A 16712-nucleotide genomic window follows, 5' to 3' on the forward strand; every position below is an offset into this window, starting at 1 on the left:
TGAAGTCGATGTTTATCGAAAGCATGCTGTGAAACATACAAATAGTAGATATCTAAATGTTATGCACAAATTTACTTTAAAATAACAAGCGTGAAACCAGGGCTCGGATTTGCCTCATTTTAGCCCCTCGCTCGCTCGTTAGTTTGCTCTGAGATAGCGNTATTTGCATATGCAACTAAAGTCAGACGCGTGATTTTGAAGGTGTTTTTATTTAATGAATTGTGCTTAATTGGTTAATATTAAAATCGTAAAGAAAGTTATAACTAATCGAGTAAAGTCTAAAGTGAAGGGGAATACCAAAATATATTGGTTAAGTGGCTGCTTTAAGGAGGATAGGAGTGATAAATGTACGCTAATTTCCGAATTTTACAAAAAAGGGCATATTTCAAACCCAATTTGTAAATAAATTAGTGATCAAAAATTACAAAAGTGGGTGTTAAAATAATGATTTTTTTGGATCAGGTCACCCCTTTGGACGCAATACCTCGAAATATACCGACAACGTACTAAAGAGTAACCAAAATTTTGACAGCTTATAAACATGTAAACACATAGGCGCGTATTCATAGTCCAGCAACTAAGTCGAAACTAACAAAGTTGCAACTTAAATTTAAGTACCAACTTAAAATTTACCTCTATTCATAGTCGCATTTCAGACTTCTACTAAGTAGTTTCGACTTAGTTTACGATATAGCAAAACGAGTGTGAAAATGTATCGATTTTTCTTTACGATATTTTGGAAAAATTACATTTTTATTAAATAATGTCAAGTTTGATCATCCGTTTATGTAATTTTTATTTTCATTGCATGATTATGCAAAAGAATAAGGTATCATTTTCTTGTTAATTGTGTGAAATAGCCAGAACAACCGCAGTGATGTGAAGTCGATGTTTATCGAAAGCATGCTGTGAAACATACAAATAGTAGATATCTAAATGTTATGCACAAATTTACTTTAAAATAACAAGCGTGAAACCAGGGCTCGGATTTGCCTCATTTTAGCCCCTCGCTCGCTCGTTAGTTTGCTCTGAGATAGCGCAACTCACGAACAACACGCGAGGCTGTTTGCAAATGAGCACTTGTTAAGTTCGAGCGCACGCGCTGAGCAGCCAGCGAGCGAGTAAGCAAACGAGGGCAGCGCAAGAGTGGAGCGGCAAGCAAACGAGGTCCTCATTAGCTCTGTCCTCGCGAGGGCGTCGTTGCGAGCGGGGCACTCATTTGCAGCAGCAGACGAGCGAGGCGAGTAAACGAGCGAGGAAAATGAGGCAAGCAGATTAGACAGGCAAACGCGTTGTTTGGTCGGCAGAAATGTATGGGATAAAAATTGCAGCAACTAAGAATTTCGGGTAAAGGATTGTATGCACGCATGCAGATATGTATATACATACATATGTATATACACATATGTTTGTATTTATTTATGTATATATTCTCATGCACAGAAGAATAGACTCGTGCTGTTTTGACCAGTTTTATCTACTAGGTAGGCACATATGTGCATACATATCTATGTAGGTACAATGTTTTTAATGTTCAATAATTTCTTATAAAATTTCAACTTATAAAATTAGGTCTCTTTTTATGCGGTTCTTTTTTATGCGGAATGAATTTAAATATTCCTGGTTTAGCCCCCATACATATGTATGTATGTAGGATAATACAAACTACTATTTGATAATTAAGGCTGGTCCACATTTCGCGTTGACTTTGTAGTTGGCGTTGGTTTGACAGAACGCAAGTTAAAAGTATGCGTTCTACAATGAAGCTTGGCAGAGACTACTTTGGCCACTAAATTAACATATTAACGAGAGATAAATTAATATTTCATATCAATAATTGCATGAAAAATAATATTTCTTGCCTTCATTTGATTAAAAGGAAAAAAACATTTCATTTCATTTTATTTATTTGCAACAGCTGGCGACCGACGCAGCGATCTTTCTACTTTGTGTTGGTCTTAGCGTTGCCAAATTTTGGATATGTGGACGGCTGCTTTGAAATTCGACGCCAACGCAACGCCAAACTTGTATGCAAACCGGTCTCTATTCTTTGTTTACGCAAATTTTCCCATGTCTACATGTCCATACATATGTACATACATATATACATATGTCCTTCAACAACAGGCCACAAATAAATGTTTCACCAAGGATTATATTTCATTCATCAGGTATACAGCATAACTGCTACAAGTAGCAAACTATTTTGTGCTTACTTGTTTTTTGTTTCTGCGGCACAAACGATTATAATATCTTCGTTACTCACTTTTCTCTGTAAAGACAAAATACATGCATATGTGCATACATACATAAATGCATATATACATAAATACGTACATACAAACATATATAAAAATGCATGTTATGTGTGTACACATGTATGAATATGACTCTAAAAAATAATTCATTCCATAATCTATGCTTATGTATGTAATCAATTTTATTTGTTGTTTTAAATTCTGCCCTAATATAATACTTTACATATATATATGCATATATACATACAATTATTAACATACTTTCGTACATAATCTATTGACATACATTCCCACATTTTTATGCACAAAAATGCATGTGTTGTATAGTACACTCGGAGCGCTCGCTCGTCGCTCACTCGTCTTTCCTAGCAGAGTGAGTATGCAGACAGTTACTCGCCTCGCACTGCGAGCGAGGCAACACACAACAGCCTCGCTCGTTTAATAGGAGCGCGAGGAAACAAGCAGCGCTCGCTCGTTTGGCGAGCGAGCCAAACTTCTCGTGCCTCGCCTCATTGCTGCTACGAGTACGAGCTCCGAGCGCCTCGTTGTCTGCGAGGCATTGAGTAGGAGTTTGCTCGCGCGCTCGCTCGAACTCCGAGTTTTTGCCCACCCTGCGTGAAACTGACTTATTATTTGAGAATTTATCTAAATTATTCCAATTATAAATTTGTGATTTAGCTTTATTCGAATTGTAATACGCATTTAATTTGATCTTCCGAATAAAATGGATCGATCTTTGTAAATTTTAATTGGAGATTATTCAATATTATCAAAATCACCCTCTACCAACTTAATTTTTACATATTTCGTCTGTTTTCCCTTAATTTGATAAAATACTTCTTCCTAGTTACGACTTAGTTGCAACTGCAGCCGAAACTAAATTTTAAGTTGGTACTTAGCCAGAAAAGTCGAAACTAAGGCGACTATGAATAGCTTTAGTTGTGACTTAGAATAGTTTCGACTTAGTTGAGTACTAAATATGACTATGAATATGCGCCATAATATTTATTGGTGGTAATAAAGAGTGAACATGAAAATGAAAGCTGAAAAAGCGCGAAAAAACGTACGTTACTTGCAAGCAGTGTTGCCAGGACTTAAAAAAATAAAAAAGCTTGATCGGCCAAATAAGCTAAAAAAAAGCTATAAAAGCTAAATAGCCCAAAAAAAAGTGTTAAAAATCCCAGCCTTTTCAACATTTCATTAATTCTTATGTACAAAGAGGTAGTACAAATGTACAAAAGTACAAAAAAGTAAATATCTCAACAACCAAAGTACTTACGATCATGAAATTTCATGAAAGCCTGGTGCAAACATTTTTGAACCGCATACCGTTTAAAAAAACCATTGTCTTATAAAAGGGGCTCTTTTTTAGGGTCTGAAAACCCACAGTCCTTAAAGACAAAATAGTGGTACATTTGTACCACCAAATATGTTCAGACATTACAACACGATTACAATCGTGAAAGTTTCAATTGAACCGCGCATTGTAAAGAGCAAAGCGTATATCGACTGCTGAGTGGAAGATCGACCTATCACGGCAGCCAGCTCGAAAACGCTCTATCTCAAAAAACTTTTCAAGAACGCCCTATTTCAGAATACGTTTCAAAAACGCCCTATATCAGCACATTTTCAATACTTTTTGAAGTGAGATAGGGCGCTTTTGAACCGCATTTTGAGATAGGGCGTTCTTCAACCAAAGATAGGGTGTTTTTCAATAAAATTCTAAAATAGGGCGTTCTTGAAAAGTTTTTTGAGATCGGGCGTTTTCGAACTGGCTGCCGAGATAAGTCGATCTTACACTCAGCAGTCGATATACACGCAAATATTTGACAAACTATTTAACTAGACACGGGTGCTTCAAAGCATACCTTCACCGATTCAAACACGAACCGGAACCAGTGCTGCGCCGCTGTCATTCCAGTTGAAGTTTTTCACTTCACTTTGGAAGCCTTCACTTCATCACTTCATTTTACTTCACTTTCCACAAATTAGATTTATCTCCAAATTAAACAAGAATTTTTTTGAAATATATGATTTATTTCATCAAAATCAACAATCTTTTGCTAAAATTCTTGTTAAGTAGAAGGAGTGGCAAAGTAAGTTTTCGCAAAAAGCTACTAAAAAGACGCCTAATAAATCTCTGATCTGGCATCGATTATTTAGAAGAAGTCATTTGATTTTCATTTTCACATGAATAGTTGTAAAGCGCCCAGAAATGAATGCGTGGATAAAGTTTCATAATTATTTAGTAAATATTTGACGAAAATAACTATTATATTTTAGTTTCGATACATCTTCAATTTTGTAGCAAAAATTAAACATTTAAGTGAATCTCGTGATGACGTTGTTGCTATGTATCTGGTAATGACTTTGTTGCTGTGAATCGATAATCGATTAATAATATTTTAGTGTTAATATCATCAGTGAGTTTTAATTTTTGATTTTCTTTCCTCAACGTTTGAGGCGTGTGATTTTAAAGATATTCCAGCACTAAATTTACACAGGAACACAATAAATTATAAATTAATAAGGGGTACAGATTACCTTTACAGTGATAAAAAAATTATCGATTAACCAATCAAGTTATAAATAACCTAATCGAAAAACTCCACACCCCTAATAGTGGTTGAAAGTCGTCATGACTTTGATAATCACTTCACTTTTCCTCTTAAGTCATTCCGAAACACTTCACTTTTAGGGCCGGTTACTCAATGTCTGGTTAACACTAATCTCCGGGTAAACATAGTTATCGACGTTACCGACTCCCTGTTATATGCATGGAGTCGAAGACGTCTATAACGATGTTTAACCGCAGATTAGTGTTAACCAGACATTGAGTAACCGGCACTTAATGTGTTTGCACTTCGCCCGAAAATTAGCAAACGGTAGCGCTGGCCGGAACCCATATGCGACTACTGCGGAGGAGACGATAATCGCCTGCAAAAGTTGACTTCCCTGCCAGCCTCGGCTCAACACTTTCCCCTGAAATTCAAACGATTTACAAACCCATTCACAACTTTTTAGTCATCTCACCCACACACTTACAAATTTTTTGTTCGAACTGTCAAAAAAATGTCCCTTTGTTAGAGCTACATACCCGAAAAGAATTCGTACTCTAATAAGAATTCTATGCGTTAGAGCAAGCAAGTTAGAAACATCGGAGTTTTGATGACAGTTACATACTGTGAAGAAATGTCACTTCGCGAAAATTTTAAAGGTAAGAATACGTATTTAACAATTTTATTTGATTATAATGTAATTTCTTCTTTTAGATAGCAAAACAGCAGCGACTTAGTTACATTATTAAGGTATATATTGAGACTTTTTATATGTTTATAAGTTTTAATTGATATTTTTGTTTGTTTACAGATTTGGGATTCACCATCAGCACCTTCAACGCTTGCATCTTCATCGCCAGGAGCACCATCAGAACCTTCTGCCCTCAGCTTCCTCATCGCCAGGAGCACCACCAGTACCTTCTGCCCTCAGCTCCTTCATCGCCAGGAGCACCATCAGTACCTTACGCCCTCAGCACCTTCAACGCCAGGAGCACCTTCAAAGTGTAGTTCAAACTTGTCAAATTTTGCAAAGTTGTAAGAAATGTTAATTTTTGTGAACCACCATAAATGATTTGCAACTGTTAATATATATCAAAAGAAAGTTAAACCGATTACCTTTCTTTTGATTATAACGCCGTTATAAATTTTGCAACTTTTGTAAACAGCTATATGTAAGCAGTGAAAAACTGGTCAAATTTTGCAAAGTTGTAAGAAAACTTAATTTTTGTGAACCACCATAAAAGAGTTGCAACTGTTAATATATATCAAAAGAAAGGTAAACCGATTACCTTTCTTTTGATTATAACGCCGTTATATATTTTGAAACTTTTGTAAACAGCTATATGTAAGCAGTGAAAAACTGGTCAAATTTTGCAAAGTTGTAAGAAAAGTGAATTTTTGTAAACCACTTAAAATATTTTTTTCTACTAATATACATCAAAAGAAAGGTAAACCGATCACCTGATTATAACACCGTTAAAATCGCTTCACGTTTTCATAAAAATTTTGCAACTTTTGTANTACATACTGTGAAGAAATGTCACTTCGCGAAAATTTTAAAGGTAAGAATACGTATTTAACAATTTTATTTGATTATAATGTAATTTCTTCTTTTAGATAGCAAAACAGCAGCGACTTAGTTACATTATTAAGGTATATATTGAGACTTTTTATATGTTTATAAGTTTTAATTGATATTTTTGTTTGTTTACAGATTTGGGATTCACCATCAGCACCTTCAACGCTTGCATCTTCATCGCCAGGAGCACCATCAGAACCTTCTGCCCTCAGCTTCCTCATCGCCAGGAGCACCACCAGTACCTTCTGCCCTCAGCTCCTTCATCGCCAGGAGCACCATCAGTACCTTACGCCCTCAGCACCTTCAACGCCAGGAGCACCTTCAAAGTGTAGTTCAAACTTGTCAAATTTTGCAAAGTTGTAAGAAATGTTAATTTTTGTGAACCACCATAAATGATTTGCAACTGTTAATATATATCAAAAGAAAGTTAAACCGATTACCTTTCTTTTGATTATAACGCCGTTATAAATTTTGCAACTTTTGTAAACAGCTATATGTAAGCAGTGAAAAACTGGTCAAATTTTGCAAAGTTGTAAGAAAACTTAATTTTTGTGAACCACCATAAAAGAGTTGCAACTGTTAATATATATCAAAAGAAAGGTAAACCGATTACCTTTCTTTTGATTATAACGCCGTTATATATTTTGAAACTTTTGTAAACAGCTATATGTAAGCAGTGAAAAACTGGTCAAATTTTGCAAAGTTGTAAGAAAAGTGAATTTTTGTAAACCACTTAAAATATTTTTTTCTACTAATATACATCAAAAGAAAGGTAAACCGATCACCTGATTATAACACCGTTAAAATCGCTTCACGTTTTCATAAAAATTTTGCAACTTTTGTAAACAGCTATATGTAAGCAGTGAAAAACTGGTCAAATTTTGCAAAGTTGTAAGAAAAGTGAATTTTTGTAAACCACTTAAAATATTTTTTTCTACTAATATACATCAAAAGAAAGGTAAACCGATCACCTGATTATAACACCGTTAAAATCGCTTCACGTTTTCATAAAAATTTTGCAACTTTTGTAAACAGCTATATGTAAGCAGTGAAAAAGTGGTCAAATTTTGCAAAGTTATAAGAAAAGTGAATTTTTGTAAACCACTTAAAATATTTTATAACTACTAATATATATCAAAAGAAAGGTAAATCGATTATCATTCTTTTGATGATAAAATTGTTAAAATTGATTAACCATTTTACAGAAATTTTGCAAGTTTCGAAACCATCTATATGTAAGAAGTGAAAAAGTCGTCAAATTTGCAAAGTTGTAACTAAACTGAAATTTTGTAAACTAGTATATATGATTTGCAACTGTTAATATATATCAAAAAAAGGTAAATCTATTACCTTTCTTTTGATTATAATATTGTTAAAATCAATTAACTAATTTATAGAAATTTTGCAACTTTTGAAAAGATCTATATGAAAGAAGTGAAAAAGTCGTCAAATTTTGCAAAGTTGTAACAAAACTGATTTTTTGTGAACTAGTGTAAATGATTTGCAAATGTTAATAAATATCAAGAAAAAAGGTGAATCGATTACCTTTCTTTTGATTATATTATTGTTAAAATCGCCAAACTTTTTTATAGAAATTTTGCAACTTTTGAAAACAGCTCTATACAAGGGAGTAGTAGTAATAATACCACTATGGGACAGTCAATATCGGGATGGGATGAAACCAACGGGAAATGTTATATCGGTAAAAAAGAAGTTATACGTGTCCCGGCGTTTCGCTGGGTCACGTCTAGGAATCGAGATATATCGATTTGAAGTTAGTAACTATCATATAGGGGAAATTGACAATCAATATTCTTGTCAAAATGAGATACCTTCACTTAATTGTGAATAAAAGCGAAACGCGTCCATCGATTTTCATGATCTATGTCTCATTTTGCTTAAAGGTTATGTGACTTTGCGTGAAAGTAATACGACTTGCCTTTTTTCCGTTTTGGATTTTTTATGAATTTAAAAAATAAAAAAATTTAATATTTTAGGCAAAAAATATTTTTTTTCTTAATACATTTATTTTTACCGGCAAAACTGTTGACTATATAGAAAAACGTTATATGAACAGATTAAAGGAATTGTAATTTTTTTAAATTTGTTTGAGCAAAATCGGACTAGTGGTTCTCGAGTTATGTCAAAAAAAAAAGACCACCAAAGGTGACAATTTCCCCTATATGATAGTTACTAACTTCAAGTCGATATATCTCGATTCCTAGACGTGACCCAGCGAAACGCCGGGACACGTATAACTTCTTTTTTACCGATATAACATTCCCCGGTAGTTTGAACCCTTCCCGATCACTGACCCCTACCGTTTGTCTCACAGTGTAATCAATTTATTATTAATGTTAATTTTAATTTTTATTCATAATATTGATTTCTAACTATGTATGTATATTAGGTTAAGAATGCATTTTGAAAAATAAATTTTGCAAAATAATCAAAAAGATTTTAAAATTTTTTATTTCAAGTTTCTAAGGGTTATTTTGAATTCGCTGTGAAGAAAATGCAACCCTGCGCCGGCTGAAGGGGGCAATGCTAGACGAGTGCAGCTATATGTTTTCCTTACGAAGTATCTGAATGAGTGCGACAGTGATGCAAGGCTCACACGTACAGGGGGAAACTGGTGAAAATCTGCACACCGCCTATTCAAAACTCACCAGATTTTTCACTAGTTTTGAAGTGAATGAAACCCTCGGTTTCACCAGGTTTTTCACTACTTTTAGCTGGCAGGGTTGCTGTCTACTTTGAGGCAAGCGATTTTTGAATCACCATTACACCTAGAATCACCTAGAAATTCCTCTCATGTAAATCCAGTTTAATAGAAGATATATTTTTTAGTGTATGCGATTTGACAGTACCAGACGTAAACTTCGCAACATATCTGGCGAGAATTGCACGTCTGAGTCACTCGTGGAGGCTAGCTATGCTACAAAGCATCGAAAAATTGTGGGCAGAATGTGACGCAATAGCAGAGGCAATGAAGGTGCATTGCAGCGGCGACTAATTACCTTTATCCCTCACGATGTAGGGCTTGACGTCATTCTCGTGGGTTGCGGAGTTCTACGAAATAACATGCATTTCCTGGTTTTACAGGTACACTTGAGAGCCCCTGAAAAAACTGTTAAGTATAAAGAAGACGAATTCGCTGAGTAAATTTCGTCAGACGGAGCGATGCCGCCGGGTGATATTCTCTTAACATTTCGTCAAGTAAATTTGAACCGGAACATTAATTTAGTGCTACTGCAAATATTGTGAAGAATTGTCCTTAAAAAATGCTAGTTTAAAAATAAGAAAGGGCTAGAAAAAAGCCACGAAGCTAAATCCTAAATTTCGAAGCTAAACGACAAAGAAGAAAGCTAGATCTAGCGTCAAAAAGGATCAACTGGAACACTGCTAGTGAGCAAACCTTTAATTATTGAATCATGCTCTTTTAGCCCTGACAGACATATGGTTTATTATATAAAATTATTTTTTTGGTTGAAGGTGTTTCACGTTTTTACAAAAGTATTTTCGACAATTTTCTTTTATATGCAGAACATTGCCAGTAAAAAAAAATTGTTAAAAATAACGAGAATTTATAGCAGCTTGAAATCTACACTTCATTATACTAGAATTAAATGGCTTACAAAACTGCATACCAAAATTCTGATTATAATGTTTGAAATTTTCGTGAAAATAAGTCTAATTTTCTAATTTTTGTACAAAGTTTGAAATCTGAATTTATATGGTGTTTGTTGTATACCAGCTAGACTTTTAATAATAAACATTAAATAAACAAAAGACAAATGCCAAATGTCAGACTCTTCTTTTATTTTGTGGACCACTATATGTCTGTACATATGTAAATACCTAGCATATAAGTTCATATGCACTGAGTGCAAAAGAGTGTATTTTAGTACAAAATGAAATGAAATTTTATGTACCTAAACATTTCTTGCTTATGCCCGTCTGATACTACGTTTTTTTCCTATATTTTTTAATTGTATTTCCATTTTGTTTATGCTAAGCAAAATAACTCGTCTGGCAAAATGCTAACAGCAGTGTAAGAAAAACGAACGAAATACAGCCATCTGTCAAAAAACCTAACGAAATACAAGTTGGCCGGACTGTTTTTAACAACATAGCTTGTTTTTCGTCAGTTTTTCGTTTATTTTTTGGTATATAGCTTACTTCCTTACACAAGTTCTGAAATCGTATATAACCTTCCCTCTCTTTCAAAATGCAGTATAAAATACACTCGAAATACAAGAAAAAACGTAGTATCATGTGATATATGTATGTATATATGGTGTAATTTTCGATGCGTCTTTTTTATTCAATAACCACATCGTCCAAAGCTTGAATATGCAGCACTCATCTGGAGACCTCATCATAAATTTGCCATCGATAGAATTGAGCGTATTCAAAAAGTTTTCCTTAAATATGCACTTTCTTCCCTCAATTTCTCCACTCCCATCCCTCCGTACAATTCCCGCCTCCTTTTGATTAAGTCCCTCGAAAGCAGAAGGACTATTCTTTCCTTGTCTTTTGTGCGTGGCTTGGTAAGTGGTGAAATCGATTGCCCCGCATTACTGCTTGCTATTCAATTTCTTATTCCTGCGAGAACACTTCGTTTTAATCTTCCCTTTTACCTCAAGGCCCTCAGTACGAATTACGCAAGAAACGCCCCGTTAGTGCGTGCACTTCGAGAACTCAACGAGATTTCGAATTCTATTTTGCTAGATTTTTCTTTGCCCAAGAATATATTTTATAGTTTATTGAATTCAATTTTATTTTAGTGCCTTCTGCACTTTAGTTCTCTGTATCGTTTTAGTCAGTAAGAACCTTTGTAGTTTATTGACTTTTGAAATAAATAAATAAATATATATATATATATTTTTACACATACATATGTATGTACATACATGTGTATGTAATGTTGCATAACAAGCCAATTAATCCAATTATTTTTTACCCGAGCGCACTTGTGCACAAGGGTATTATAACTTTGTTCGCATAACGGTTGTTTGTTACTGCCAAAACAAATCGTGATATATATAGACAAATGTATTAATAAATGCTCAGAATGAAAAGAGAAGTCGATTAAGGCATGTCCAGTCAAGTCAGCTCAAAAAGTAGGGGTGAGCTTACAATAACTACCACAAAGCTGAAAATTAGTACGAATGTTGCGAACACTATTATGAATGGAATGTCAAAAGTCCCCATCGATACCACGTCTGCAAAAAAATTTATTTAAGGTTAAATAAATAGATTTTTTGCATTTTTTGGCCAAACCGTCAGTTTTACCATAAAAATAGCTGAGACGAAAGTGTAGATCATACTAATATCTATAAAAACTGTTGTAACATTTTTTTTCCTAAGGATTACCATTTCGATTCAAAATTGTAGTAAAAGGTTTGTACCCCATAATATGCAAATCATAAATTTTTATAGAAACTCTTTGTATCTCTACTTAAGTGCTCAAACTTCTAGATTTATTATTCAATCTAGATGGGCAGTTCCTTATTATATTAATGAAGGACCGTACGTTGACGTGCAAGAACCTAAAAGTTAACAGGTTCTTTCATGTTGATATTTTTACCGAAAGTAACTTTTCTTTTACTATTAGTTTACAATTATGCGAAACTGTCGATGAAACAATGATTAGCTCCTAAGCTACTACATAATCCGTTTAGAAAATGTCGTTTATGCAGAAGATAGTGAATTGAATGTGCTTCAATACTGTACAAAGAAATTTGAGATCCGCCAGCTATATAATAAAAAATATGCAGTTAAGTGAGTGCACTTTTTCACATCTATAAAATTTGGCTATATCTCAAAAACTTTTGCAGTTTATTGTAGTTTGACTATATATTCAGATTCAGCGGAATATTTTACATGAGAAGTGATGGTGTGCCATAGGAGAGATTTCTTGTAAACTTGTGTAATTATTAATTAGATGAATAGTTTTATCTAATTTTTTTAATTTATCACTTCCAATGGTACTATTTTATGCCATGCAATCTTGTTTAGGTAAACAGGACTACACTAAGTAGTAGAGTAGGCCTACCGGGGAAGCCACGATAAAAAAACGCGCCAAATACATTACCCCACAAGTACAGTGTAAATTGTGCATATTATGGAGAATACAACTTTTGAATTGCCATATCTCATAAATGGTAATTCTTAGGAAGAATAGTGTTATAATAGTTTTTTATAAACAATTGCATGATCTACAAAATCAATTAATGTGACCTTTGACCTTGAATATTTTTTTTTTTTTTGTAGACGTAGGATCGATGGAGATTTTTGACATTTCATTGATAATGGTGTTCATAACACTCGTACCAATTTTGAGATTTATGCGGATTATTGTAACCTTGAATGTCTAACTTGACCGAGCTATTTGCGTTGTTTGAGTTAGGACAGTTTTTAAGTTAGCGTAGTGTTCATTGACGCGACATTCATATTGATTATCGAAGATAATTTTCGACCCAATATTTGTTGGGTAATTTTTTAACATTTTTCAATGCAATTGAAAGGTTGAAATTTTTTGTGTAATGGTGCATTTACATGGTATGAATCTGTTCATAAGCCGTATGAATTTTCCCATAAAAGAAGCACCAACTCTATGAAAAAATGAATGAAAGCAAATACATATTTAACAATTTTGACTTATATACTTGGCAAGTCTTTTTTTGTAAACAACAAACAAAAAAATTTCGTCTTTGTCTTTGTATGGGCCAAATTCCAATGAATTTTGTTTGCTGGGTTGGAGCTGCTTCGGCCGATGGAGTAAAAGGCGAAATGCTTATATTTTTCCCTTGTCCCTCCTACGCGTTTCGACACTATCGTGTCATCTTCAGGGAGTCTGTTTTATTTAAACGATAAACAATAAACATGAAGAACGAACGAAAACCATGATTAAAAAAAACATAATAATAGTTGCATACATACATACATATATACAAAACAATAGTTACATATGTACATGTATACTTGACACTAATTATCTACACACATAATATCACTTGAAACTCACATTAAATATTGACAAGAATTTTACATTAATTTGCACACAATGAAGGTAATGCAACATTTGGGAAGAATTATTGAAGTATTCTTATTTATATTTTAATTTTAGTACGGCTGCATATGTGTTCTTCGTGTTGTCGACGTCTTCCTTAAAGTTGATTGCGTTTTCCAATTGTTGTTGTATTCGTAGGCTCTCCAGTGTCATTCTCCTTTTTTCTCCTCTTTCGTTGTCCAAAATTTCTGTGTTGCCGAAGTCCGCTATATGTTCGTGCGTTGTTAAGTGTTGAGCCAGTGCTGTTGTCATCTTTTTGTTTCTCGCGTCCGCTCTGTGTTCATTGATTCTTATACCCAACGCTCTTTTTGTTGTGCCTACGTAGCATTTATTGCAGCTTTCGTTATCATTGCCCTTGCACTTTATTTGGTACACTACATTGTGTTGTTGCTCCTTTTCGATCTTGTCTTTGGTTTTCGTCAACAATTTGTTGATTGTGTTATGGGGCTTGTGTGCATATATCACATTCTCATTTTTTATTGTTTTTCGGAGTACTTGGTTATTTGTAAGTCCTGGTATGTATGTCACCCCAATGTATTTTTTGTTAGTGTTGTTTGGCTGTACTTCGGTGTTTTGGCTTGGTTGGCGAATTTGGTTTATTGTTGTTTGTAATAATCTTTCTATTAACGCGTGCGGGTATCTGTTTTTGTGCAATATGTTTTTTATTTTCCTGTTTGTTTTGCTCTGTAAATTCTTCGTCGCTGAGCAGATGGACTTTTCTAATAAGACTAGCAGCGGTGTTTATTTTTTGTTTCCATGGGTGATTGGAATGAAAATTTATCAATCTCCCCGATGCAATGGATTTTGCATACCAGTTCAGCAGAATTCGGTTTCTCTTTTTATGCACTTCTACATCTAGGAAGGAAATTTTCTTGTTTTTTTCCCTTTCGACTGTAAATTGTATTTTTGTATGTTGTGCATTTAATATTTTTAGTATGTCTTCCGCGTCTTTTGCTTTAATTATTGCAAACATATCGTCTACATATTTATTTATGTATTTTGTATGTATGTCGTGTTGTTTAAGTTCAGCTATGCTGTCGTCCAATATTTTGTCAAGTACGATGTCCGCTATGGTAGGGGTTACCCATTGGCATGCCATAAATTTGTTGATAAAGGGTGGTATTGTATTTGAAGTAATTGTTATCCCGTTAGCAAAACTCGAGTATGGTATGAAATTCTTTTCGTGTAATGTTTGTAAAATTCTCTAATTTTTTCCAATTCTTCATAATTGTCTGTATGGCTAAATGTATCGGGATATTCGTAAATAGTGATATGACATCGAATGATATTAAAATTTCATCTTCTTCAATAGTAATATTTTTTAGATTTTCCTTCAGTTGATAGGAATTCCTTATATTATATTCGTCAGAGATTATGTTTTTTAAAATGTTGCCAATAAACTTCTATAATTTGTAGCAGGGAACATTTGTAGACGAGGATATTGGTCGGACAGGTGTACCGGTTTTATGAATTTTGGGTAGTCCGTATAATCTAGGAGCATTAGCTGCTGTGCATGTCAAGTGGAATTTTTGTTTTACGTCAATTTTTTTCTGCTTGAATAAGTCGTTTACTATATTGTTGTTTTTCCTCAATAATTGTTGGGTAGGATCACTTCTTATGGTTTTGTATGTTGTTTTGTCATTCAGTAATTCCCTCATTCTATCTTCGTAATCCTTTTTGTAGATCATTACCGTTTTATTTCCTTTATCTGCTTGTGTTATTATTATTTCTTCCTTGTGTTGACCTATAAATTTTCTGGTGTCTGCATACGTTTTCAATATAAATTTTTCTTTCGTATTGTTACTTAATCTGTCATAGAATGTATTGATTCTTGCAGAGATATTGCTTCTTGTTGCATCTTTTTCCCTTTCGTCAGTAATATCTTGTATGCCTTGCTCTAAGTCGGCAATTATGGGAATCGGGGAACATGTTTTCTTAGACACCGGCAATACGAATTTGCCTCCAAGTGACAGTAGCCAACGGGAATACTTAGGCATGGGAATATCTGTTTTATTTATAAACCAATCCTCATTAAATCTTATGCCAAATTTTGTTATATTTTTTGATATTTGCTCATCTAATTTTTTCTCATGTAGTTTCTGCGTGTCTATTGAAACTTTATTAGAAAATTGTTTCTGATTTTCTATTATTTTCTTGTATTCTACTTTCATAAGTCTGATTTTCAGTAAATTTTCCCCATGTTTAATGTTGGTTGTGACTATTTTTATATTAATATTTGTTTCCTTAATTCCTAAATTGAGGATTTTGAGCAGAAAGCATTGTTCTAGTTTAATAAGTTCACGTCGGGTTGTGTCTAGTTTGAAACAATGTGAGAATTTTCTACATTTACCCTGTAAGTGGGGCGGAATGATACCGTAGTCCTTACAACTTAGTAGGAACTTTAACCTCTCCTTTAGTTTTGTCAATTTTTTCATGTTTTTGTTGTATTGCTTTATTATGTAGCATGTCTCGTCGTTGTATTTAAGTCTTATATGTTGGTAAAATTGCTTCATGTTTACTTTTTTTGTTTACCTTTTTAGTTGTTTTCTCGGGTTTGCTCACCGATGGTAATAATTGTCTTTGTATGGGCCAAATTCCAATGAATTTTGTTTGCTGGGTTGGAGCTGCTTCGGCCGATGGAGTAAAAGGCGAAATGCTTATATTTTTCCCTTGTCCCTCCTACGCGTTTCGACACTCTCGTGTCATCTTCAGGGAGTCTGTTTTATTTAAACGATAAAAAATAAACATGAAGAACGAACGAAAGCCATGATTAACAAAAACATAATAATAGTTGCATACATACATATATACAAAACCATAGTTACATATGTACATGTATACTTGACACTAATTATCTACACACATAATATCACTTGAAACTCACATTAAATATTGACAAGAATTTTACATTAATTTGCACACATTGAAGGTAATACAACATTTAGGAAGAATTATTGAAGTATTCTTATTTATATTTTAGTTTTAGTACGGCTGCATATGTGTTCTTCATGTTGTCGACGTCTTCCTTAAAGTTGATTGCGTTGTCCAATTGTTGTTGTATTCGTAGGCTCTCCAGTGTCATTCTCCTTCTTTCTCCTCTTTCGATGTCCAAATTTCTGTGTTGCCGAAGTCCGCTATATGTTCGTGCGTTGTTAAGTGTTGAGCCAGTGCTGTTGTCATCTTTTTGTTTCTCGCGTCCGCTCTGTGTTCATTGATTCTTATACCCAACGCTCTTTTTG

General features: G+C 33.9%; 2 long non-coding RNA genes across 2 annotated transcripts in view; one reads left to right on the plus strand and one right to left on the minus strand.

The window, feature by feature from the left end:
* The first annotated feature begins 1633 nt into the window (after positions 1 to 1633).
* Positions 1634 to 8113, plus strand: LOC108362379 (uncharacterized). Its single transcript, XR_001847453.1, has 3 exons — positions 1634 to 1646; positions 1741 to 1746; positions 8033 to 8113. It is a non-coding gene; the product is annotated as an uncharacterized LOC108362379 (long non-coding RNA).
* Positions 8114 to 15904: 7791 nt separating this feature from the next.
* The window catches only part of LOC108362382 (uncharacterized), a 3583-nt gene continuing 2775 nt past the window's right edge, over positions 15905 to 16712 (minus strand). Inside the window, exon 3 of the long non-coding RNA XR_001847454.1 lies at positions 15905 to 16190. This is a non-coding gene — a long non-coding RNA (uncharacterized LOC108362382). The remainder of the gene's footprint in view (positions 16191 to 16712) is intronic.

The sequence above is a fragment of the Rhagoletis zephyria genome, unplaced genomic scaffold (assembly GCF_001687245.7).
Source record: "Rhagoletis zephyria isolate East Lansing unplaced genomic scaffold, Rhagoletis_zephyria_1.1 Rzeph_scaffold_00998, whole genome shotgun sequence".
Lineage (NCBI taxonomy): Eukaryota > Metazoa > Arthropoda > Insecta > Diptera > Tephritidae > Rhagoletis > Rhagoletis zephyria.